This window comes from Mus musculus, chromosome 10 (assembly GCF_000001635.26).
Source record: "Mus musculus strain C57BL/6J chromosome 10, GRCm38.p6 C57BL/6J".
Classification (NCBI taxonomy): Eukaryota; Metazoa; Chordata; class Mammalia; order Rodentia; family Muridae; genus Mus; species Mus musculus.
Window position 1 is genome coordinate 4,719,510 of NC_000076.6, and position 26,417 is coordinate 4,745,926.

Genomic DNA, 26,417 nt, shown 5'->3' on the forward strand with positions numbered 1-26,417 from the left:
GGTAGACTTTAAAGTATTTGTGCCAGGATATTTTCAACAGTGTGGAATAGGAGGATGCATTTCCTAATTTGACGACAAGACACAAGGTAGACATTTAGAAGGTGTTTTCATTAGTTACAGGAAAGGGATTTGGGGACCCCGGGAAGCCTCCTTGGGTTCTAGTAAGGAGGATCTTTGAGCACTGAATGCTCCAAACAGACACCACATGTAGTTCACGTTCACTTCCCTCTACCCTCAGCGAGGCTGTGGACATGAGTGTGTTGAGAAGCTGTTGGGAGGATGTGGGCTGCGGAGCCTAAGCTGCAATGCTCTCTGGGAAATTCCATGCAGGAAGGGTTTTTGTGATGTCTTTGGAAGAACGTGGAAAGTCTGTGGCTCTCTCTCTGGAAGATGAGTACTTCCAGAGGCATTCCATGCATAGTCAGCCCATTCCACACACAGTCAGCCCTCGTCATCCATCACAGATTCTCGACTTGAAAATTTACTCACTCACTCACTGAAATTGATCCAAAGCCAATCGGGGATGATGCTTTCCTGCTATTTTGCTGATATGTACAGAGTGACAAAAATTTGAAGTCATTTGATAAGTATTTTCTTTTCTAAGGTTGAACATGACATACTTTCTTCTTGCTTTGTGCTGTAAATGAGTCTTTTTGGGGGTCTCTTGGTGGCAGAGAGTTGGCATTTTTATCCGTTTTTGTTTATTATTATTATTATTATTATTTTATTTTATTTTATTTTTTTTACTGTGTGCAATGCCCCTAGGCACAGTGCTGAAATGCAATCTAGTGTTTCTCAGTACAAAAGGCTGCCAGAGATGAGCTGTATTTAGGGATAAACTATAATCTGGTTGAGTGAGTTCAATGTTAAGGAGTCAACAGTTTACAGTAAATGAAGTGCTTTGAACAGAAACACACATAAAATAAGGTTTTGTATTGATGGGTTAGTAAACTGTGACCAGAGTTTCCCAGGGACCCACTCTGTTTACCTCTCCAGGAGCAAGGATTTAGCACCCATTAACTATATATCCACAGTGGCCTCATAGAAAGTAACTACCAGGAATAATTAAGGGCATGGTGAAAACACGTGTTTGGGAGCCAAGCAGCCCGTGTCTCTAGTCTGCCTTGACTCTTGTCTCACTGGGATTTTTGGCAAGTCACTTAATTGTGTGACAAGGTATATTCATGTGTAAGATGCCAATCAGAATAAGAAATACATATTTTAGGTCTTGTGAGGATTAAGTGAATTTGTAGGTATCTAGTACTCAGGACATGAACTTGTAATATGCCAATGGTTTTGTACCAGCCATTTGTTTATTTTGTTCCCTTTTTCTTCCACTCTTTCTCTCTCCGAGACTCCATTTTTCTTTCTTTCTTTTATCTTTTCAACAAGCTCTTACTAAATAACCAAGGCTGTCCTTGAATTCATGGACCCCCTGAATTCTGGAATCACCAACTCTAGCAACCTTTATTCCTTCTTTAAGAGGAAGTTGAGAGCTATCCACCAACGATGAAGAGAGGGGCTCTTGTTCTATGTGCAGAGTGTTTGTCCTTCTGATTAATTTGCCTACAAGGAACCAACTTTAATACCCTATTGTGATGAGGAGTTAAAGTTTTCCAACCAGAAGGAAGCAGGAAGCTAGTATTTCTTGAATTGCTTAGGATATGCCAGGTACTACCCTGGCAAAGAACAAAACAAGTTGCAACCTCCAAATAAGTGAGAGTCATTCAGTCTATAAGGAGGGCAAGCATTCAATCCGGTGCAGTGAAGCAATCTTAGAGATGGAGGGGCGAGGCTGATGCTGAGCTGAGCCACTTGTGGGAGAAGCTGTCACATGCAAGGCAGGGAGGACAGACTTCTCTGACATGGGGCAAAGGGACACATGTAAGCACCCAGGGAGAATGGTTGCAGAGCCATCTACATATATTAAGAACTTACTCAGACCTGGGCCTCATCTCAGAGGTTCTAACCACTGCTCTGAGGTAAAGCTGGATAGGCAATTAAAGAAAACAAGAAACTGCTCTTTAGGACTTTTCTGCTGGGCAGTCCACTGCTTTGAAGTTTCCTTGGACGTCTCTATGTCTGCCTCACCCACTTTCTGCTCATTTTATACGCATGGACTTTCTAGAAGAGTTTTACATATGGAGACATTGGGGTGGTGGAATGGTCCCTGGTGGCCTCCAAGGTTTTGTTACGTTTGAAACTCTGAGCTGAACTCGTGACTGATTCCCAAGTGGTCTACACCATCATCAGGTGTGGATGCCCAAGGCAGAGTCAAGAAGGCACAGAGGACAGAAATGACTGAGGCAGTCCTTTTTCTTTCTCCTCTTTCCAGAAGGAAATGGAGGCAATTCAATTGCAGTTGATGTAGTCACAAAGAAGAACGGAAAAATGTGGACTTTTGCCATAGGATATGAGATGAAATTAGGTCACAGATACAAGCCCACATGCATGTTAATGATCTTGCATGATCTGAATTTTGCTTCATGCTTAGATAGATTAAGGTGATGTAGGGTCTTGTATCTCCAGCCAGTAGAGTTCTCTTTCATTTAGGCTTTTCAGAGAGTTACCACAGCATTAGGCTGTTATCGAAAGACATAACCACTAGAACAACAGTTCTCTACCTGAAGGTCGGGACCCCTTTAGAGATGAATGACCCTTTCACAGGGGTTGCAAATCAGATATTGTGCATATCAGATACTTACATTTCGATTCCTAATGGTAGCAAAATTACAGTTATGAAGTTGCAACAAAATAAATTTTATGGGTGTGGGTCACCACAACATGAAGGTCTCAGCATTAGGAAGGCTGAGAACTGCTGTCCTAGAGCCTTTAACTGAATTCATATTGGTGCAAGGGGTTGTTGCATGACAAAATCTAGTTGTACATCTGGAAAATTCCTGATTTCAAAGCCTTTTATTTTTTTGTTGTTTTAAATAAAAATCATTTCCTTGCAATGAACTCACAGATAAAATGATCACCCAGCTAGATTACGGTTGCTTCTCAAGCAGCCACTTTGCCTCTCCCAAGCTCTCCCCATCTCTGTGAACTTCTGCACAGTGGGGTGGGCCATTCCGAAGCCACGGAGCTCTGATTAGGGTTTTACACTTTCACTTCCAGTGACATTTTTATGCACTTGTCTGCAACAAAGGAAAAAAAATTCTGACTCAGTTAAACTAGAAAAATAATGAGCTTCATACCCCCCTTTACAAATCCTTTTCCCTACATTCCATCCTCCCTTGGCACCTGATATTGTCCCTTCTTGGTCTCCCTCCTCAATGTTGTAATGTCCCCACACTTACAAGTCTATAATACACTGGAGGACTTGCCTTTGCCCTTCTGCCATGAAATATTTGAAAAATTAGCAATGCTCTTGGAATGTATGATATTCTTGGTGTCTCTCCCCTTCCAGTTTTGTTTTAAATGACTAACTTGTCAAAAGAGGAGGGATGCTAAGAGTCTGTATCTTGGCACTTCAGCCCTGCACTCTGTCTAAGGCTTCTTTCTGTATTACTCAACCCTCAAGCCTGCTCCCTTCTCAGCCATAATGTCTAGAAGCAAGACTTTGAAATGTTGGGCATATGTATACATGCATCTCCTTGGGTGTCTTCTCCAGTGTCCACATATCTTTTCTTAACTATGTAGTTAGTATTTCTTTAAAAAATTTTTTAAAATTAATTTTGAGAAATTCATGTAGTGTATTTTTATCATACTTACCGTACACCAACTCTTCTCAGATCTGCCTATCACTCATAACCCCTCCCAACTTCACATTCATGTTTTTCTTAAATAGCCCTCCAGCCCCAATTTGTACTGCCCATATACTCATGGGTGTGGGTCTGTCTATAGGATTGTGGCTGACTAGGAACTATATCTTAAAGAAAACTGACTCTTCCTCTCCCAGGACCCATCTGCTGTTCATAGCCAGAGGCAAGGGCTTGGGAGTCCCTTCCTCCTCCATGCTGGGATGTTGACTGTCTTGATCCCATGCAGGTTTTATATTGATGATCATGACTGCTGTGAGCTCATTAGCATAGTAGTCCTGTCATAGCCTGAGGATCTGTTTCTTCTGCTCCTCCCAGACCTCTGGCTCTTAAAATCTTTCTGGTGTTTCTTCTATGATGGTCACTGAGCCTGGGAGAGAGGGATCCATTTGACCACTCTGTGGACATGTATTTTCTATACTTTGGCCAGTGGTGTATTTCTGTGCTAAGCATTATCTACTGCGGAAAGAAATGTCTCTGATGAGGTCTAAGAGCAGCTGATCTATGGATGGAAAGCTAGGAATTTAGAGGGCAGTATGCCATTATGTCCATTTGGCAGAATGATAGTAGGTTCACCCCTAGGGCCAGTGCTCCCTGACCATGGGTTCTTGGCCTGTAAAGTGCCAGGCATGTTTGTGGAGTGGGCCTTAGATACAACCAGAAAGCAGTTGGTTATCTTCATAACATTTGGGCCCCTATTACACCTATGGGCATATCCTGCTATTTGGTTGTTATTGTACCTCAGGGGGCTCACAGGTGGATAATGACTATATTTCTTGGTTATCAGGATCTAGACCTCAAACAATAAGGGGTTGTTACCTGCTTTCCAGCCTAGGGCTCTGTGGTTATTTTTTTTTTTTTTTTTCGTGCTTAGGAAATGGGATTGATGAAATCAAAGCAGCTCTGTTCCCCCCACCCCAATTTAACAAATTTGACCTTGTTCTAAGAAGTCTGTGTTTGATAGGAAATGGGTAGCAAAGTCATCCAGGGACCCAAAGACTTACAGAAAATCCAGTCTCTTGAGATTTTATATTGACCGACTGTGATTGACATTAGGGTGGTGCCAGTCACTTTATTATATGCCTTTAAACACACAGACATGGCAGTTTGTCTCCGATGTCTCTTGTGTCACCTTCTGCTTTCCTCGTATGTGGCTGGCCCTCCTTTACTGCTGTTGGGATTTTGCTCTCTCCAGTTCAGATTTTATTGAATAATCTTTTAGCTTGCTGCCAGAATACCTAATTCCAGGCTTGCCTGTCTGCTTGGCTCCTTCCCTGGCCTAATGGCCTCTGGTGCTTTCTCAGTGGTCATAGACTGCATTCACACTCTTGTCTGTACCTTCCAGTCAGTCTCCGGAGATCACGCCAAGGAGCTCTTGTCCAGAGCCATACACACCTTGCCTCTTCTTTGTTAGGACCACGCCACTGGGAAGTCAGGGTTCAGCTCAAATGCTGTCTCCGTTTGGCATGTTTCATAGTGTCTGTTGTGTGCATATTGGCCTTTTTGTTATGGTCATCATGGGATTTCTTTTGGCTGTAAAGAGATTGGTCACTTCTATCTGTTCAATAGTTTGTAGAATTGATAGAAGTAATTTCATAGATTTTGCTAATTAACTCACCAATTTATTGATTCAACAAGCTCCACTGGATTTTGATTAAGTCCTGGATCCAATAGCAGACACAGAGATCTTACACATTCTTCTCAAGGAGTTCACAGTCAAGGAGACAAGGAGTCTGTGAAGAAGTGACAGTGGGCCAGGAGTTGTGTTTAGGAAGAAACCACTAGGGGCGCTATGGAGAATATCTGACCAAGTAGCCAGTCCTAGTTGACTGAGACAGCTCACAGAGGGGTTTGACTGAGCAAAGGATGCTCACCTGGGAGTTTTGAAGACTGAGATGGAGCTACATGCAGGAGCTGGGCAAGGTCGCAAGCAGATGCTGCGCTTGGCTGCTCAGGCAGTGTCTTCTTGTAACCCCATACCGTGGAAATGAAAATACTCAGAGAGCCAAAAAAACTGTTGCCCTAAAAAAAAACAAGGTAAATTATTAAGAATCAAAGAGATAAATGAAAATCCCAACGGCTTGTGTGCTTGGGGAGCTTTAAGCACAGTGTACTCGGCACCATGGTGATGACGTTACAAGGATGCTCTTGTTTAGTTTTTATGCCAGACCCAATAGCCAGTGTGATTATTCTCCTCACTTATGGATAATGAATCTAAACTTCAGAGAGGGGAGCTTGAGGGGCCAGAGCTAGTGGACCAGGGATTCAAACTCTAGAAAATGAAGCTGAAAACTTAAACAAGCAGAATGCTCTGTGGAAAAAGTGATGGTATGCCTTCTGCCGCTGGCCTGCTGGATTGTGGCAATTCTTTATATCTCTCTGTTGTGACAAAGCTTTAATCTTTGACTATGTCCTGGGGGCTGCTGCTTTCTGTTTTATGGGAAATGGCTGTTTTTATGATGCTTTACTAAATGTGTGTTTAAACAATTTCCCATTAAGTAGGGGCATGATTTCTCTTCTAATCTCAGAAAGAGCTACTAAATGTTATCCTATCAATGTTTGCTGATAGGGGCCTTATTAATTCCTTTGCATGTGAATCTAATCTCAGAATTTAAAATTGGGTTGGAATTACAGTGTTCATTTGGTCCACCCTCTGTCCATGTTCATAGGTTTATAGGATCATAAAGTAGAGTGTTTTTAATCCAGAGAAGAGGCTAGACTTGCGGTACTTTTTTTTTTTTCCTTTTGTAGAGCTGAGACTACAGATCCTCAGCAGTTTAACCTAAAGAGAGACCTCAGACATGACTTCTCTCTATGCTTTCTGAAGTCCAGAGAGGCAATTTTTTTTTCTCCAGGTTCTCTAGCTGGGAGAATGGAGTCAGGGCTGGGTGGAATGACTCCTGACCACCCCATCACACCTTTAATACACAGAAGCGCAATCAATCCCAGTTCACCCAGGGGACACCATGTCCAGCTAATTGTTGGAGTTCAGGCATTTGCAGGGGAAGCTCAACAGCAACAAAGTGGAATGAAGGGATGCTTGAATCTTGTTGCTAGGAGATTAACGTGATGGTTAAGGCGGGCGCTCCGGCTGCACCTGCCCAGACTGTCCATCTGTTTAATTGACACACAGTCCATTCGGAAAATGCTAACCTCTGTTTGGGGGTCAGTTCTCACTCCATGGCAGAGACTAATCTCCCATACTTAACTTTAGATTATCTTCTCTCTGTCCTAATTACTGTATCTTGTTTACTTTTGATTGAATATTCTCTTTCTTGTTTTTCTTGTATATTTTTTTTTGTTGTTGTTTCCAAAGCTTAATGTTAGGGAATTACCTTGCCAGATTTCTCTAGAGCCTCATCCTGACACTCTTCAGATTTCAAAAGCAGTTGGATGTGATTTTAGCTCTGCCCTTACCAATGCAAAAAAACGAAACCTGCGTCAGTTTCTTTCAGTAATGGCGAAACTGAAGAAAGCCAAGTTATCTCTGTTGAAAAATCATGTGTCTTCCACGAGACTAATTGCTAAGCCTAGTGCCGATTTTGTACTGTTTACTATTACAATTTTTTTCCTTCTCTGGTTGAATATTGTCCCAGAAAATGAAATGTAAGTTTAATAAGAACAACAATAGCTGGGGACACATGCTAGGTGTATAATTAATGTTCCTGATAAATGTTTAACAGACTTATTATGGCTGGTGGTTTATAACTGCACAACAAAATGACAGCTTGTTCTGTGGAAATTTATATTTACCAAGATAGGCTCTAGAATTAAGGAAGCGAACAATATTTTTTTCCCACTTTAACATTTCTAACGAGTTAAGGAATTATTAGAACTGTCAATTAAAGTATTTGAAAGGGCTTCGGCAATCATTTTATATTTCATAACACTCTAAGGAGAGCAAGTAGGAATTAAATATGCTCTGATTACCATTTTATGCCCTCTCTGTGTAAAAGGAAGATTACTTGAATGAAGAGGACATTATATGGATTTCTAAAGGTTGGTTTTCATGGTTCTGTTTTCTTTTGTGAACAATTGTAGATCAACAAGCGTTTTCTCCTGTTTTGAAAAACTACTGTCGCTCTCTTTGCAGTAATGTGACTTCCACTAGGGGAGCAATCCTATTCCTGGGATATTCTAAGAGGTGCTTGCCCAACACCCTGCAATCTAAGGATTTCTTGGACCCAAGTGATACTATGTGTTGTGTAAGAATGTCAGGTCAGTGACAAGTTATAAGTCAGTCCTTCATGGAAGATGATTATTTTAATATTGAAGACAAGGTCTCTCTCTCTCTCTCTCTCTCTCTCTCTCTCCCCTCTCCTCTCCTATACTCTCCTCTCCTCTCCTCTCCCTCTTCTTCCTGAAAAGGTCTCACTCATATACCCTAGGATAGCTTTGAACTTGCTATGTAGTCAACCAAAATCGTGAACTCCCAGTTCAATCGTGCCAGTGTTGGGATTACAGGCAGTTGCCACCATATTTATTTATGCAGTTCTGGGGAGCAAACCTCTTGCATGCTACCCAGAACTCTAGCAGTTAAGCTAGCTACACCTCCAGATGCTAGGCTAAAGCTTTCCAATGGGTTCTACTAAAGTATGATACAAGTAGATAGACAGAAGGCAAGAAAAAAATGAAACCCAAGTGTCCCATGGAATTTCACTAGTGAAATATCTTTTTGGCAACTGTGGTGGTTTTAATGAAAAAAAAAGTCCCCCAAAGACGCATGTACTTAAACACTTGGATTCCAGTTGGTAGCACTTTCTAGGGAGGTGGTTCTGCAGCCTCGTTAGCAAACGACAGGGTTTGAGGGATCATAGACATCCTCTGCCTCTGCACTGTGTTGTGGTTGAAGATGATGTCTCTTGACTTGCCACTCCTGCAGCCAGCTGCCAGCCGTTCCTGATGCTTCTGGTGATGCCTCCCTGTCACAACGAGCTCTTAAACTTCTGACACCGTAGAGGAAAATAAACTCTTTCTTCCATGGATTGCTTTTGACCATGGTGTGTGTATGTGTGTGTGTGTTTGTGTATGTTTGTGTGTGAACAACAGTAAAGTGGTAAATACAGTAACTTAACCTAGGTAGACCATATCGATAAGTACAGTAAACAGGTGAACATTAATCTAGTGTCAGAAACCACTGATCCAGGTATATGCTCATCACTCGATGGGATTTTGTTGGAGAAAATAATGAGTAAGCGTGTTATCATTAACATTTTCTACTGTTGAGAGCTCAAGTATGTGATTGCAGCAGGTCCACCCATCTTTATTGCCTTCCTTAAACTGTCATACTCTGGGCTTCCAGATCAAATGCAAGTTGTAATTTCAGATAAGTAATGAGGAATTTGCAAACTATGCCTCATGTGATAGTTTATGGAAAAATTATTATTATTATTTTTTTAAAATCTGAAATTCCAATCTGACCACTGCCTTGTATTTTATTTATTATTGTATGGAGATAATCTGACAGCCTTTCTCAAATGGTCTATTTGTTGTTTTTGGGCATTGAAACCTGGTGTGTGTGTGTGTGTGTGTGTGTGTGTGTATGTGCATTGCACATCTTTTGTGTTAGACAGCACTTTCTATCTCCTTCTACCTGAGTCTATGTGGGACATTTTTCAAGGCATATTGATACAGAATTTCCCACTCATTTTTGCTTTTATTGACCATGAGAGTGAATGCAGACCCACATCAAGCATGGCCTTTGTTCATCTTCAGGTAATGATAAATCCTGATAAGTATATTATTTTGATAGTTACAAGGGTAAGTAAAGTATAAGGAAAATATTACAATATTTGGTGAAAGAAATCAAGGGACAGAGACTAGTAAAGAGGCCTTGCTTGTAACTGTGAATGTCACTGAGCACTATAGAAACACTTCTTTCAGTCATCATAGGGCAGTTCTCTTATTTTTTGCCCAATTATTAGATTTCATAAGCTAGCATCTCAGAAAGAAAATCTCCAAGTCCCCCCCACCAAATAACAAGTGCTTATGGGAAAGGAACACATATTTCTCTCCATGAGGCACTGTTGAACTCGGCACTCCCAGCCAACACTGTGAGTTGGTTGGCCTATGGTTGGAGAACTTGAGCTTGCCTGTGGCTTGAGAGGGAACTTGCTGTTTGAATTGCTGCATGTGTGCAAACAGGCATGGAAGTGAGGGAGAGCCCTCATGCACAGTTGGGTTAGTAGGCAAATCATGGTCACAGTCAAAAGTAACAGTTGCTGGGGTACAGACCCAGTAAATATCCTTGTGTGGTTTTCTATGGTCGGTTCTCTGAAATCTTTTTGATAAAAACACAGAGAGAAGGAACTCTGAGACAGCTTCTTTGACGCTGTTCTGATGCAAGGATGTTAAAGGGTTCCCAGAAACACATTCCAAGACGTTTCTGGGAAATAAAGTTGTCCTAAGGCTGGAAATGTGCCACCGTGGTTTCCAGGTGCTCAGAAAACATGTGGCCTCAGCCCATAGTCGCCCAGCCCAGTGGCTCACAGGTGAGTAATTGGCCCCAAGTATGAGCTGCAGTTGAAGAAAACACTGGAATTGGGGAAGATAGTGAAATCCAAAAAAAATATGGGGAGGGAGAAGATGAAATCTAAGAACTCTTGTTTGGCTTGTCTCTGGGCTTTGTAATGTTTTACAGCTTGCAGAACGAACTTATTGGACTATAAGAGAATTATGACCTAATAAAATATTTGTAATGATTGTCACATAGAAGAGCAAGGAGGACATACACTGTTGATGTTGATTCTCCTCTGAGCACGGCTGGACAGAACAGAAGTGGGAGGTGGGAATCTATGCTCTTACACTAGGAGGCTTCCCGTTGCTTCTGATACAATTGTGTGGATAAACACATCAGAAGATACTGTCTAGAAAGATGGTGTTTGTTTAAGACACAGAGTCTGGTTAGGCTGCGGGAATCTATGCTGGGGTGGTGGTGGTGGTGGTGGTGGTGGTGGTGGTGGTGGTGGTGGTGGGGGTGGTGGTGGTGGTGGTGGTGGGGGTGGTGGTGGTGGTGGTGGTGGGGGTGGTGGTGGTGGTGGTGGTGGGGGTGGTGGGGGTGGTGGTGGTGGTGGTGGTGGTGGTGGTGGTGGTGGTGGTGATGGTGGTGGTGGTGGTGGTGGTGGTGGTGGTGGGGGTGGTGGTGGTGGTGGTGGTGGTGGTGGTGGTGGAGGTGGTGGTGGTGGTGGTGGTGGTGGTGGTGGTTGTGGTGGTGGTGGTGGTGGTGGTTGTGGTGATGGTGGTGGTTGTGGGGGTGGTGGTGGTGGTGGTGGTGGTGGTGGTGGTGGTGGTGGTGGCAAGTAGCATGGATGCTCCCAAAGTAGCAGGCTAACTTTATTTGCTGCTGTTCCTCAAGCTCAAAAAAAATTTCCCTGTTTTATAAAGTTTGTTGACTCCCTGGACATTCTACAGGTTCCCTCTTCTTATCTGTTGGAGAGCCTGTCAGCAGGCTGATTTACAGTGACCAACAGAGCCTGTTTGAAATGCCCTCACTACACCTGCTTGATATTCCAGAGTCTCCAGCCAGCTTCTATGGGTGGATAACTCAGTGTATTCTCTCACTGAGTGCATTTAGCTTGAATTGATTGACTAGGTACTGTCCGCTAAGCACTGTTCTAGGCCCTGCAAGGAGAAAAGCTAAAGAAAACCGGAAGTATGACCCGATGAAGCAAAGAAAAAGAAGGGAAGGTTTTGTAGGTCTGAAATAGTTTTAGTTTCCTGGACTCTATCCACAATGACGGAGGGGGAGGATTTGAAGAAAAGAAGACCTGAGGTAGTGAACTCACAATAAGTGTAATTCACGGATCATAGCCCTGTCCAAGTCATCAAGACTGGCTGGAAAGAGGTCTGATACTTACACAGGGTTGTGGAGAAAAATATGGATCAGGTATGGCACAGAATGAACAAGAGATTCCTCAACAGTTCAGATATCTTCCCTCCTCTTGCTAAAGTGGCCTGTGTCAGAGTCAGTCTTATTATCAGTTGCTAACAGAATGGTTCTTCCTGTGGCAAAGCCCAGTCTTTACAGAGTCACAGACCAGGTCCTGTGGCACCTGGAGGCAGGCACAAAGAGTTCTCGTAGATGTGGAAGTCGAGACTAAACATTCAAAGTTATGCTTCCTTGGTCTTTCCTACAGTCTCTACCAAAATCAAGTTCAAAGGGGGAAAAATCATGTTTCCCTGTTGGCATAACAATAACAAAAACAGTCCTGCTTGATTCTCAGAAGACATAGTGAGGCACTCCAGTGTAACCAGGAACTGTTTACAGATAGATGGTGTCACCTGTAGAGAGGCACGCACATGGCTTACTAGTTAGATGTCACAGTGCGTGAAGGTTGGCCTGATGTGTGGACTTGTGATGATTATCTCTGCAACTTAGGAAAAACAATGTGTTTTTAAAGAACATCTCAACCTTTTTTTCAAGTTCATGTCCCCAGTGTCCCTTTTGCCCTCCAGTTGCACATGTCACAGTTCTGTCACAATTAACTGCTGTTTCTCGCACTGAATGCCTGGGCTCTTGTTGTTGTCCTGATGGGAACATCCTTTCTTAGGGCTTGTGAGCCCAGAGTGCACGTCAGCCATTCAGACTCGATGGCAGTCTGCCGCAGCTTCACCTCCTGCTCAATTCCACTGCACAGTGATGCACAGAGCTCCAGATTCACTCTGGGATCCTATACATGAGGCAGCCAGTCAGTCTGCTGAATGTATTTCACTGGGATTCTGTTCTGTTGTAGTACATGCTCTGTTGTAGTCCTTTAAAGACTGAGAGGTTAGATAGTAAATGTGGCCCGACAAGGGCCCCATGGCCTTCTCAAAGTCCCTATATGCAAGAGAAAACTATATAAAAACAGAGCTTGGTAGGTCACACCTATTTAGCAGGATTTTCTGAACCACTCTCTCTGAGTCTTTAGAAGTTACTAACCATGTGACCCGGATGGATCCCTTCCTTCCTTCTTCATGCCATCCTTCCCTTCAGGTTTAGTTTCCTTGTCTTGCCTCCTATTGCTAAAGTGACCCATGTCAGAGTCAGTCTTATTATCAGTGGCTAACAGAATGGTTCTTCCTGACAGTCACCTGTGTTGGCCTGGGTGGTGGTGTCATCCCTGGTTGGAGGAGTCACAAGAAGACTTAACTGTGACATTCCCCTCTCCTCCAAAGCTCTCGTATGCACTCTGTTACTCTTAGGAAAGAGTTCTGAGAAATGGGCTGTACTCTCCTGGGGCTCATTGAATAAATCCTAGCTGGCTGCAGCTGTTCCTGCTGGTCAGATCCATGGGAGAGAAGCTCACTCACACACATGTGGTGCCAGAAGGCATTTAGGAAACACAGTTGTAACCTCCCATTTTAAAGATAGAACGAGGTTTAGGGAGGTTTGCTTATGTTGTACAGCTGTTATTGGATAGGTTTCTGTCTAGACCTTGACAACTTTGACTAGAACTTGGTCATCCCAGTCCATTGTCCTTCTTGCTGCATCTGGAAGTTGGTCACATTTGCAGCCACAGACTCTCTGATGACATCAGGTTCCCAAATGATTTTTTTTTAAAATGCAAAAATTCCCATTTGCAATTCTGGACATGCTTGTGTGAACTTTTATGTGATGACATATTGATTCTCTCTCCTCGGTGGGATTATAAATAAAACAATTTATAGTTCGCCCTCAAGAGCAGGCAGGAGGCCAGTGATTAAAAGGGGCTGTTTGGGGTCATTGGTGGTGAGTGCCTAAGCTCTCACACAGGACTCTGCCTGTGTGCATTTACCCAGGCACCCAGGCTCTCAGGATTCCATGACCTGCTTCCCGAGGCAGATGCTTCTCGCTGTCTCTTTCATATTCTCTGCCTCTCCTGTTCCCCCTTTCCCTTTACTTCCTATCTCTGTCCACTGCTGGCTTGTCGTCCACAGCTTTCCCCTCAGGGCTGTCAATAGGTGAGTGGATTTCTTAATAATCCAGCACAAACACAAATGTATTCCTCTAACATACATCACAGTGCCTGTGGAGATTAGACTGGAAATCAGACTTTTTAACTCTTTGAAGAGGATGGTGCAGAGTCAAGCTGCCACTCCCCCTCTATTACTTTACCTCCTTAGTGTCCTCTGCACAGCCTGATTCTTGCCTCTTTGGGCTTCTGGACCTTACCATTCATTAGCGCTTATAACAGATTGGTGTGAGTGAGAAAGGGCAGGTGATGAAACTCAAATTGGGTCATTTGGTTACACATTAGTAAGTGACAAAAAGATAAAAAGATATTGAGCAAATGGGATTTTTCAGGGAACTTGAGACCAGGCGACTCTTGTTTCCCATTAGTGTGGAAAATCAACACTTGCTTGTATTTTGGGGTGAAGACATTTTTCTTAAGTGAGTGGAAAAACCTCTTGACATTTCACAAAGAGCCTTACTTTTGAATGGAGAATGCTAATTTGCTTTGTGCATAAAGACTTTTAGAACTCTTACCTGTGAGCATTAATGGCACATCATTTTCTATGTGCTTGTGAGTTAAAGTTTTCCAAACTGGGTATAGCGAGGCATACCTGTTATTCGAACACATAGGAGGCAGAGGCAGGAGGATTGGCACAAATTTAAGGCCAGCTGTGGCTACACACCAGGCCATCCAGGGTTACACTGAAAAACCATGTCTCAAAACATGAAATAATATGGTTTATTTTAAAATCCCATTTTAGGAAACATTGAGACATGCATCAATGCATCTCAGGTCCCTAACTCCATTTTCATGGAACTCAATAGAGTTTTCAACCTTTGCTCTGGAAATTAAATTAACATTTTCCTCTCAGAACGTTTTATTGGCCTTGTAACAAATAATTACAGGCAATTACTGATGGGATTTATGAGTCTGTGGATGAGCTCCGAGGCAATGACCTTGTTTCCAGATGTGCAATCTTTGCCTTTGGCTTGCAATGCCTTTGGGTGGAGCTCCCACGAATGGTGGTTTGTGGAGTATCCTGGGCCTCTGGGTTCAGACAGCACTGGTCCTTAGCTCCAGAGTTCACTGACTACATGACTGGCGTTGTGGTCCCTTCTCTGTGACTGGGTTACCTTGCTTCAGAAGCAGCTGTGGTTCGAACAATCTTGTCATTCTCATGGACTTCAGGAGGAACGTGAACAACCAAGATCACAGGATCTGTACCTGTAAAGAAGAGTAATTTCCTGGGATCTACTCACCCAAGAGGTTAAGAAGTCCTCTAATAGTTGACAAGGGCACAGGAATGGAGACTGAGTGGGGTCTGTTTCCCATTGTAGAAATTTCACTCTTGCTGTACGGTGCAGGACAGATGTGTGAGATAGGAGTGGTGTAGATGTGGAATTGGGAAGGCACAAGAGGATAATCACTTTGAGCCACATTCATTCAAGTTGCAAATCTTTATTAGTCATCCAACTGTGTGTCATGCACTAACGCTAAGCTATGGTTCTTCGGCAGGTAAAGTAACCATGGTATCCGTCATGATGAAGGTTATGGCTGTACCATCAAACATATAATCAATAAGCCCACCAAGGACGGGCTCATCAGTCTCATGACCTATTTACACTTGTTTCTTTGTGTAAGTCTCTTCCTAAAGTACTGGGAGACATGAAGTTCATATTTCAAGTGGAAAAACAGATAATAAAATAAACATGCTTAGATCAGACTGGATGTGGAGAAGCTGAAAGTTCTGCTTAGGAGATAAAGCAGTAAAAGCATAGAAGGTAAAAGGGAGTCTTATGTGGAGGGGCTAGGAAAGTGTCTGTGGGAAGGGGGTGGGTGCTGTCCCACAGAGGGGGGAATAGGTTGCAGAGTAGAGTGTGGGCATGTGAAAGCGGAATTGATGGTCTAGCAGCATCAGTGTGTTAGCATCTGAAGCCGGGTGAGTGGGGTAGCATGAGGAGAGTTGTCAGAGGCAGGCAGGAGACAGATTGCACCACTACTTTCACATCTTGAAAAGACCTTTTTTTATGGTCTGGTGGGAACCCACTGCATGTCTGAATAAGGAAGGGTAAAATCCTGAGATATAGAGGAAGCTTTAAGGTCTGTGAAAAAGGGGCCAATGGATCTTGAGCTCTTTGAAGGGAAACAAACTTGAGCCCAGAAAGGATGGTGCCTCAGAGTTACCCAGGAGTGAGATGGTCCAGGTAGAGGAGACAATAGGTTTCAGATCCTCAGCAGGTTGTAGGGCCACATGGAAGGCAGGAGGAGAAGCTGGCTCTCTGAAGAAGCCCCAGGTTCTGCTTTGTTATTTTGCTAGAGATCTTTGGGTCATTCAAGGCATAGTGAAGAGTAGACAAAATCAACAATTATCCCATGGGTCTGAGGCCTAGAAGAAGGCCTGTAAGGGCAATGGGTATGACCACACACATCTTAGTTCCTATAAAGATCATATGTTGACACAGAATGGCAAAGACTTGAAGGAAGAGCCCTGGGTCCTGTCATTTAGAAGCCTAGCCAGGGAAGAGCAAATCACAAAGTGTGTAGAGGTGGGTTGGTTGAAGAGGGGGATGCTCACAAAGTAGGTGGGAGGAGCTCTGGTGAGGGCTGTCAGTAATATAAGAATTCAGTTGAGGAGGCAGTGTGATCTGAGTGCTTAGGACATGTCTCAAGGATGACGTAAAACTAAAGCTTAATTTTCTGGGGGAAGATGAGATGAATACATGGGACATAAGGTGAGCTATGTCAGAGATGGATGTGAGAAAATCTTAAGAAAAACAGAGAACAGTGCTGGCTAGAGAAGAAAAATCAGGAATTGGGATGAATTCTGCTAATGAATTTAATGATTTTTTTAAAACTTGCCTTCCCTTGGTTTCTAGCAGTCTTAAGAACATAGGCAGAAATGTGAGAGTCTTTGTATATGCATGTTCCAGACACTTTTAGAATTTTAATCATTCCAAAGCTGGTCCATGGCTTCCTTACCTATATGGTATAGGAAATGATTGTGACAATTCAATGTGGAGTAGCTGGCGGGGAGAATTTGGGAGGTAAATGGTCATTACAATTCAAACTTTATTTCGATTTCTGAAACACAAACAAAAACAAGGAATAGGAAGAGTATTTTGAAAAAAAAAAAGAGTTTATTAAATACGACAAGGGGTTAAATACAGGAGTGGTAAGCATTTATTGAAAACCTGCTGTGTGTCACTTAAAATACATGAACTAAGACATGATTTGTGTCATATTGGAGTTTACTATTTATGAAAGGAATATATATTTACATTTATTACTGCTTTACTGTATATTACAGTTGTCATCTACTTGTAGGACTAGAAACTGTGGTGAATGCCATGTTGAAGAAGTGGAGGGAATTTTGAGTGTACAAAGAACAGGGTAATGGCCTTCATAAGAAAACACGAAGTTATCTTAATAACATTCAATTAAACTGTTTTCTAAGGAGTGGACACTTGTTGGTTCTTTTGTAAAAGAAAATCTCTTCTGGAATCTAAGACTTTCTGCATTAAATACATACTAAAAAGGCTAGGCTAGCAGAGTAGTGATAATGATTTTGAATAGCTGGTCCTACTATTTATGATTGGAAAAATAGCAGTGTTTGATTACACTGAGTTTCATACTTTCCTTTGGATTAATGAAAATCTTTTCAATTAATATTTCTTATGCAATACTTTAATCGATTCAAGAGAGTCTGCCCTCTAGACTTTGTATAAACGCTTTTAGATCATTTTAGTATGTATTATATTGTCAGTGGGATGAACTCTTGAGAATACTTAGAAATCAATTAATGTAATACAAGTGCAACCAAAGTGAGGCAAGTGGGCTCCCAGTTTCTGTAGGTGGATGGTGTTGCGTCTCCATCTCTTCTTCCTCCTCTTCATCTTTTTCTTCCTCTCCTTTGACCTCTTTCTTGCTTTTGTCCACCTTTCACTACTACTATCATCTTCTCTCGTCATTGTGCTCGTTGCAATGCTTTAAAGATTTCTGGACTATTCAGTGAGAAAGGCTATTATAAGAAAAAAGATTTTAAAGCAATTTTGCTAAACAATTTATTTATCTTTAATTACAATAAAGGGACAAAGACCTGGTTAGTGTTTGTGAGGCTTCCATCCAGAAAGATAAAGCCTAACATGAACATGAAGAGGGTAAGAGCAACTGATTTTGGTTCTAGGAGCATAAAGGAAAGCAAGGTGGGCAGGGACTCTGAAGCTGAGAGAGTTAAAGAAAGATGGATGGTGACATAGCTGACAACTTCCTACCAAGGACATATGAGGCTGACAATGCCAGATCTGACAGGTGCACGGACTAGGGCTGGGTAGTGATCAGCAGAAAGAGGTGGGACTAGTACCTGTCACAAGGCTTGTCTGTTGGGTTGAATCTAGCCATAGGCACTCAGATGATCCCATGTTATATGTTATATGTTATATGTCAGATGATCCCATGTTATATGTTATATGTTATATGTCAGATAATCCCATGTTCACGACTCTGTTGGCTTGTGTCAAGTTGACATAAAACTAGCCAGCACACCTACTGTTGTGATCAAGTCTAGTGTAGTCATCTTCCAATGACCTATTAATATGATTAGGTCTGCACTAAGGTGTAGACTTTTCCAGCACCCACCATTGTGGTCAGGTTGACTGTAGACTCATCCTAACTACCACCATTGTTATCAAATCTATTCCAAGACATAGATGCCTCTTAATGATTCAGAATTGTGATAACTTCTGATCCCAGATATAGATTTACATTCTGCTGCTTTGAATTACAGATGATCAAGCCAATTGCTGCACCTGGGGCAACAGCCCTATGTAGACCATTGTGCTTGATTGATTTTACCCTTGGGATATTCAAGTTACTTGAATACCTCCGGGAGATGCCATAGGGATTTGCAACCCATGGGAAACTCTCCTCTCTTCTTTCCCCTGATCTAGTTGAAGTTTCATGACATCTTTCTAGAACAAGGATGTGCCCAGTTAGTATGATTGCTGATGTTATTTGCATGATCTCTATCTTGGTTGACACATTGCATAATGGACAGCAAACATTCCCCCTTCTTCTTTGGTGTCCCTTCTGCTTTTGTAGCTGTGTTCACAGTTGAGTTTTTGGTATTCTGGAGTTATCTCAATGTCACGTCTAATGAGAAACACATTGCTGATAGCAGGTATTTGTTGTAGCTCTCCAGAATTTTCCTGTTTATTTTTATACTGATAGCTTAGACACAGATTTTTACATATTCCACTTATATTGTGAAACTGGTTGTGCCACGCATCCACTTATTGATCCATCTACTTACTGTCAGTGCTTGCTGAGTCAGTATTTGAGCTGAGGCACCAGAGATGGAAGGCATCCAACAGAAAGAATAGTGTAGCTCTTAGCAGAAGAGGCCAAGTCCAGGCAAACCACTGATGTTTAGAACAAGAAGAAGCTATTTCAAGGCTCTGAACATTAAGAGTGGCTGCAGGAGAGGGATTAGTGCCAAATAAAACCTTAAAAGTACCATCATTCCCCCTTACAGCCATTGGGATGACTGCAAACAACAAGAGCGACAAGAAAAATCACCACCAAAACGAGCCAGCTAGAGACAACAAATGGAAAGTGTTTGTGCTGGTTGGAAATGTAAGATGGTGGAGCCATTATGGAAAAACTCATGACAGATACTTTAATCCGCTATAAATATAGGACTAGAAAAAGAGTAAAGGGCTTACTGAGCAAGCATGGGGACCCGAGTTCAACACTTGCCACTCCTGTAAACCCCAGCATGGTGTCCTGTGTTTGTAATTCCAGTGCTGAAGAGGTCCAGGCAGGTAGGTCCCTGAGGCTTTCAACCTATCCTAACGGGCAAGTTCCAGGTCTCAGTGAGGCAAGGTAGGTGGTTCCTCAGGGACAGTTCCTGAGGCTGACTCCCACACATGCATATGCAGACGTGCACTTACACCTACACCCACAACTATGCACTAACATATAAATAGAATTGTCTTATGTTCTAGGAATTCTGTTTATGAATATCTGAAAGAATTAAAATCTGGGTTTTGATGAAATATTTGTATAGCTATGTTCATATAACATTTTTCACAATAACTGAAAGCTAGAAATGACACACATACATATATAAATATATTATACATGTATAAATGTTTAAAATATATATTATAATATATACAAATATATTGACATACATACAAATATGTATATTTTTATCAAAATATGATAAGTATATGCTGTGGTATATTGTTAAGTTTGAAAACGGAAGGAAATTCTAGCGAGTACATACCTATAATCCATAGGTTGAGGATGTAGGACTATGTGTTTGAGGTCAGCTTGGGCTATATAATGAGTTCAAGGTCATTCTGGGATAGAGAACTAGAATCTATTCCCAAAACAAACAACAGCAACAAGCTCATGCTTTTAATCAGCAATCAGAAGGGAGAGATAGGTGGGCCTCTGAGGGTCTGAGACCAGATTGGTCTACATTGTAAGTTCTAGGACAGCCAGAGCTACATAGTGAAACTTTGTTTTGAGAAAAAAAGGAAGAAAAATTGTAACACATGCTACCACATGTATCTATGTGAATGGATCTGAAGGACACTATGCTACATATATATGGCAGAACCAAACCAGTCAGATACAGTTTGATTCCATTTGGCACAGCTGCTAGAGCCATGGCACCCACTGGATCAGAGTGTAGGATGCCTGAGAGAAGCTGGGGAAGGGCAAACTAGGGATTATTATTTAATGCATGCAGCTCAGTATTATGAGATCAAACAATCCTAAAGACTGTGCTTCAACATGAACATACTTAACACGTGAGCTGCTTAATGCAGTAAATTTTCTTATGTGTATTTAATTGAAGCCCCTCAAAATTATAAAACAAAAATAAAAATACAGAGCAGTTGTTCTTTGGACTATGTGGGTATTAGAGACAGCACTCCTTTGTAAGTTCCCCAGGCCACCTGCCATTTTTTTTTCTTTTCCCTAAAGATTTAAGACCTTCATTAACAAGTGCTTGAGTTTTGCTTACTTTGGTTTGAAAAAAATGAAGAGAGAAAGAAACTTGGTTGTAAACTTTTATTACACATCAAAAATGAAGTTCTTAGATGATCCATCTGGACCAAGTTATGAACAATTTAGAACCTGAGAAAGACTAGGTTTAAGAAATGAGTGTGTTTGTTATCACCCCAAAGACATGTCTCTAGATGAAAATGCCGCTGGCTGTGTGCTGCATAGATGATGCAGATGGTTGTGTTATATGGCTAACAGGTACAAAGCAAGCCCATGGGTCATCAGCTGTCGTCTTTGGTCTGTTGCCTGTCACTAGGATTGGAAGTGCTTCTGGATTCTTTCTTGCTGGCCCACAGTGAATGGATGTTGGTGGATCTGTGTTCCTCCCTGTCCCCTGTAGCCTCAGGTGGGATGGGTCAGCCATTAGGCAGCCTCCTTTTGTCAATTTACCCTCTTGGTTTCCAGGTGACTCAGTGGTACCATGGTGAGAGAGTGCTACTGCCCTTCTGTCCCATCCTGAATTTTTCATCCTCTTCCTTGGTGCCTGTCTCTAGGCTGCCTTTGGCCAGTGAGAAGAGCCTCCACAGGGTCATAGTCTGTAGCTCTGTACACATTGTCTTACTGGGCTACACTGGGCTTAAGGATCCACCATTCCCCTTTGCCAGGAGGTTTGAAACACTGTCTCAGTCCTGTGATGTCTCTACCTGCAGAAGGGTGGGAGCCTTGGTCTATGATAAGGTGGACATTGTTGGACTAGTCCTCTGAACCTCTTATCTTTTTCCTGTCCTCATTTTCTGGCCATTCTGTTGGTAATTGCAGTCAGGACACTTGAGGCAGGGATGGATATCTGTTAATAGCTGTGATCAGCTCACTTGAGGCAGGGATGGATGGTGTCTGTAATGGTTACACCTGGCTCCATTGTCACTTCCTGGTGACTTACTACTGTATGTCCCTGTCCCTTTCTCCTTCTGTGGTGCAAATTCCAGTCTCTCCCTCTCCTGCACCTCAAGCTACTTCCTGAATCTGGTCCCTCTGGCAATCTGGAGCACAAAACATCTTCCTTTGTGTCCTTCCTGTTGATGAACTGCTGTGTGACAGATTTCCTGAGGAGAGGTAACACTCAAATAAGTCTATTCACCCCAGCAAGAGAGCCACCAACAGACCTAAGTTATGACTATACCACTGTCCAATTTGGTGAACTAATGAGTTTTTATTTTTTATTGGCTCAACTAACAGGAATATGGGCACTGGGGTATTTACCAGCAGCTGTGGTAACTCAAAAGCAGCTGGTTTATCAGAAAGCCTACCGCCAAATGGGGGAGACTCCCCAAAACTGCAACCTTGGGGCTTGTTCTCAGGTCTAGGCAGTTTATAGGTACCTCCTCACTCTAAACATCCCCCGTTTCCTCAGTTTGGCTGGTCAATGTCCACCTCAGCAGTTGCTACTTCTTTTTTACTGCTGGGTAGGGATCCTCAAGACTCTCCATACTTTCAACTCACCACCTGTACCTGTTCATTGAACTACTTTGATAAAACCCAAACCTTGGTTGTGACAGCCTTGGCTCTTCCTGGTGATGGTTGTGATGGTTGTGCCGCTGTGGCGGTAGCTTACTCTGCTGGCACAGTGATGGTGCTCTGGAGCTGTGACAGCTACAGTTCTGGATTCACCCATTCCCCCCCCCCCCCCCCATGAGCATTACTCTGCTCTCACTACCATCAAACTCCCTGGGTAACCCCTGGCCTCCTTAAAATGATCCAAGTGCTGAGTGCCTGCCATTGACAGGAAACCTCCTTGATAAAGCAGGCAGCCCAGCATCATGGTGTGTACACCACTTATCTAATAGACAGTGAAAGAGAATCACACTGGAGATATTTCTTTTTACTGCATGACAATTTAATGGGGGAAAGAACTGTGTGATCTATTTTTTTATTTTTTGTTTTTAGCATTCAACCCAGACTCACAGGCACCTACAATAGGAGGGGCCCCAGTTTAGTCAGTTAGTTTTCTTCAGCTATGGTCGATGCTATGCCACTGTTCTTGTTTCCATGTCTCTCGGGGCCAGATGGACCATCTATGATCTTTAATTACTTTTGATACAGTTTAATGAGAGTTTCTATGAGAGTTTTGTATATCTTATTGTAGTTAATGATGGAATAAGTTATTGTCTCTATAGTTTTATGAATTTGCGACATGCTAACTTTTTCTCAATTTTCCCTATAGTCCCAGACTCTAGGTTTCTTTTCCAGCTGCTTGTAAACAAAACAAAGCAAGGGAAAACAAAAACCTGTGTATTCCAAACACTATTTTACTATATATTTACAGCTCGATTTTACTGTATATAGATGGCTGGGAGACTATTTGATACATTAGATCTCTTTTCCTGTGTATGCCATTCATTCAGTTGTTCATTCAACAAACTTGTACTGAATGCCTACTGCCTTTAACCATATAGTATGAGACTCAGTTAAAATCATATACTGATTTTGCAGAGGACTGGAGTTTGATACCCAGCATTCATAGTGGGCAGCTCACAGAAGCCTGCAACTCCAGTTTGGCGGGGGGTATGATACCTCTGACTTCCATAGGTACCTTTATCCATGTGTGTGCACATACACGTGTACATACAAACACACACATACAATTAACAATAGAAATAAATGTACTCTATAGTAGACCATATGTTTGTCCATTTCATGCTTGTTCACTATCTACTCCCATGACCCAAGGCATGAGTGTCTAAATTTAAATAATTGCAGCTGCTTCCTACTGGCTTGAATCATCCATAAGATATTAATAAGCAAACAGTAAAAAGATCTGCGGTTGGTAGGGGAGTTCAATACTATGATGATGAAATGGAAAGTGATGGGTAATAGAATAGGAACAAGAACTGGAAGCTTTGAGCCAATGCTCTCTAAGGATCACTAAAAAGTAAAGAAATCCTATCTGAGGCTGCCAGCCTCAGAGCTAAGTTATTTAGAGTGGAAAAAGTTGGCCAACTCAGATGGACTCAAACCAAGGAGCCAATGTTTTGTGAGTTTTATAGCCGATGTCATTTACGAACCATTAAAATATTGTATTCAATATTAATGAGGGGGAATAGCAGGGAAGGGTTATGAAATACGAGCTGAAAGGAAAGCTAGGCCTTTGAGGGGAGGACCAGTGAGTTCATGTGGCTTTGCTATTTGGGACATGGTGGGACTATGAAGCAGGGAACCAGGAGCTTCCTTAACCAAGAAGTCCTGGGAGCTTAGTTGACTTTGAAAGTCTCACATGAACATTTCCACCCACAATATCTGTCAATCTCTTTCACAACCATTTCTGAACATTGTTTTTATTCATCTAAATATTATTTATTTATTATTTGTAATATTATTACAAAATCCAGTGCTGTGAACCAGTTCCTTCTTTTGGAGGTGTTGGCCATGAGGTCTTATAGATATTCAAATAGTATCTGCTATTGTCATTCTCCAGTGGCTAGAGTTGACATTACACCCTATTGCTCTGCACACCACATACTTGAGTCCTTGAATCATAGAATATGGGGAAAGCAAGTGGTACTGACTTAGACTTTCCATCCCTACATCTTTCTTAGTCCTGGAAGTTGCCATGCAAACTACTGGAGTAGAAAAATCATCACCAGTCATACCCAGCTGTAAACCTTGAAAGCAACAATCATTACAAGCCCCGTAAGATGAGTTCACTGGCGCAGTAGTGGCACAGATGTCCCTGGAGTAAAAAAACACTTTCTTGTTGAATTTAAGACCTGCTGGACAAGATGAAAACCGTATCAGACACCATTGCTGGGGCCAAGAACTTGTGTTCTGTGGGTTATATGGCACAGTGGGCAACTTTTCTACTATTTTCTAAAGGGACAAAGTACTAAATTCAGTCCTTAAGTCTTATTGTGATAGATTAGTATACCTTTCAACCTTCATCAGAGAAGCTTCTGTCTATGGTTATTGGAAATCAATACAGACACTCACAATTGGTCAGTATGTAGATAGTAAGAGGCTATACAGTTCTTAGCCCTAAGTGAGACATTGGTATCATACTTCCTCCCCTAAGGCTCATGGGCCATGTTGGAAGAGGGGCTTGAAGATTGTAAAAGCCAAAGGCAACAGGTGGCACATAAGAAACTCATAGTGCTTGTGCCAGCATGCACAAGCTCAAGCTAGACAATAATCCAAGCATGGGGTGGAAGGAGAGCATGAAGTTCTACCCCTAGCTGAAGAGCTATTGACAATTTATAGCTGTTGAGAAAGGGAGAGCCAGCTAACTTTAAGGGGATGGCCCCTGGTAGGTTGCTGTAGTAGTTTGAATGAAAATGGCCTCCATAGACTCATATGTTTGAATGCTTATTCACTCGTTGGCAGAACTGTTTGGGAAGGATTAAGAGGGCTGGCCGTGTAGGAAGGGTTGTGATCATGTGCTTTGAGATTTTAAAAGTCCACACCATTCTAGTTAGTTCTCTCTCTCTCTCTCTCTCTCTCTCTCTCTCTCTCTCTCTCTCTCTCCTGCTTGTGGATCAGATATAAGCTCTAAGCTACTGCTCCAGCACTATTCTTGCCTGCCTACCTACTGCCTACTGTGATGGTCACAGATACTAACTTTCTGAAATCATGAGCTCCAATAAATGTTTTCTTTTGTAAAGTCATAGTGTCTCTTCACAGTAATAGACAAGGAATTAAGACAATTGCCCACACTTAGAAGGATGACCACACATCCAGGGGTTCATGACTAGTACAAACTGGCTTTGATAGGTTTAATACAAAAAAGTATACAAGTTAGGTAGGTAGGAAAGAGCCTTGATATGCTCTGAGAAGAGATGGGAGACAGTGAGTGAATATGATCAGAATACAATGCCTAGGGAGCTGGAGGGGTGGCTTAGTGGTTAAAGGCACTGGCTGTTCTTTCAGAGAACCCAGCATCTGCACTGAAAGCTAAAAACTGCCTGTAGTTCTACCTCTAGAGAATCCAATGCCTTCTGAACTCCAGGTGTACTTGCACGTCTATGGACCACACAGACACATAAAAATAAAATATATCTTAAAATATGTGAAGGCTTGATACCCCAGTGTAGGGGAATTCCAGGGCAGGGAGGGGCAGTGGGTGGGGGAGCACCCTCATAGAAGCAGGGAGAGGGAGGATGGGGTAGGGGGTTTCTTAGGCAGGGGAACTGGGAAAGGGGATAACATTTGAAATGTAAATAAATAAAATATCCAATGAAAATATATATTGCATGACATTCTCACACAATTAATAAAATCTCTATATTAGTGAATGATCTCCATACCAGACACTATTCTAGGCTTTGGCTATGCATATCCGATTCTTCTAAGTCATTTTCATTTGTCTGAACATGTATAGTCCGCATGGGGCCTTTGCCAATCTCTTTCCTTCCAACGACCCATTTGGGAGTCCTCTTAGATTTCTTTTTAGCTACTCTTTCATTTTCTCTATCCCAATCTTCATATAAGTTGACAAAAAATGCCCCCCCCTTTCATACCTACCACTCACCACACCCATTCTCCGACCAAGAGATTTTGGTAGGGGTGGTCCACTTCCCCTCCCGAAAGTCCTCTGCTCAAGCCCAAATCCATGCGAGCGGTCCTCTGGTTGGATTTCTCTGTCCCATTTGACAAAGTGAACGCAAACTCCTTTTGTAAAGTGTTCTTAAAGCTGTTTACTCCTCCATTTTCTTGGTTCCTCTAGAGCTCAGCTTTC

The 26,417-nt window shown here is 42.3% G+C and overlaps 1 protein-coding gene across 12 annotated transcripts in view; it reads left to right on the top strand.

Moving 5' to 3' along the window:
- Positions 1–26,417, top strand: part of Esr1 (estrogen receptor 1 (alpha)) — a 393,645-nt gene that overhangs the window by 107,521 nt on the left and 259,707 nt on the right. The gene's annotated exons all lie outside the window — the stretch shown is intronic.